At 35.3% G+C, this 1,241-nt stretch overlaps 1 pseudogene; it reads right to left on the reverse strand.

Annotated features, from left to right (window-relative positions):
• Positions 1 to 317: 317 nt before the first annotated feature.
• LOC107646434 (ethylene-response factor C3 pseudogene) lies at positions 318 to 974 on the reverse strand (annotated as a pseudogene).
• Between the last annotated feature and the right edge of the window lie 267 nt (positions 975 to 1,241).

Here is a 1,241-nt window from a genome sequence, read left to right on the forward strand (position 1 = left end):
GCCTACAAACTTTTATAAATATAAATATAAATTATATATTTTGTATGTGCAAAATTTTTCTACATATAACTATATTAAATATATACTAAAATCAGTCACAATATAAAATATATGTTAAAATATAAATACATATTAAAAATATATTAAACCATACATATATTTATAATTAGTGACTTATTTTATTTACTAATTTTAATATATAAATAATATTTTTATTAGAAATATAGATATAAATTATAAAAAAGCCTAAGAAACCAACATTTTATTAAAATTTAGCTAACATTTAACCAACAACAAAATTGTCTCTAACACTCCTCCTATAGCATTGCATCGTTGGACGAGATTGTAAGAAGTTGTTCCAAATAGTCAGCACCCAAATCCTGGAATACCATGACATGATTATGATGATTGTTATTATTTGTATTCATCATCATGAGCAGTTTCTTCTCCCTGTTCTCCATCTTCCTCTTCATGGAATGCTTCTTCTTCAGCTCCAACACCGGAGAACAATCTTCACTAAACCCACCACACTCCATCATCATCTTCTCTAGCGATTCAACAACCATCCCTGCCGGGAAGTTCAAAACCGCCACTGATCCTCTACTTGCCAATGCCGCTTGGTCGTAAGCCAAAGCAGCTTCCTCCGCCGTATCAAAGGTTCCCAACCATACCCTCTCGCCGTTCCTCGTCGAGTCCCTTATCTCTGCCGCGTACTTTCCCCATGGCCTCCTTCTTACCCCTCTGTAAGATGGTTGTTGTGGCTGCAGCGCCGCCGTGGTTGAGTTCACCTCTTCGGTGGAGGAGTTTTCCGCTGCATCACCGCCACTTCCCTGTGCAAGAACCTCGCATAGAAGCATTTCCTCGGAGTCATTTTCGTTGAAGGGAAGGGATTGATTAAAGTTTGATGTAGTTGCATATGGTGCTGGAACAGAGAACGATGAATAATAATTATTATAATAATAATAATGATCCATATATAGTGATAGTACTAGATGAGAGCTTAATTAATTACAAGATTTGAGTGAATGATAGCTTAGAAGATGTTTCTGGAATGATAAGCAGAGTGTTATAGTGTGCTTAAATATATAGGAGCGATTAAGAGCATGCAGTATTATATGCAAAAGAGGGAAGATAAGATTGCATGAATGCAATGCAAGTTGCGATTTAGTGTTGAATAATTAATTAACGGGACCCAAATTAAAATTAAGAAAATACTAATAAAGATGACACACGTGAGTCAA

Source organism: Arachis ipaensis, chromosome B6 (assembly GCF_059453495.1).
Source record: "Arachis ipaensis isolate K30076 ecotype BB chromosome B6, ASM5945349v1, whole genome shotgun sequence".
In the NCBI taxonomy this organism is placed as follows: domain Eukaryota; kingdom Viridiplantae; phylum Streptophyta; class Magnoliopsida; order Fabales; family Fabaceae; genus Arachis; species Arachis ipaensis.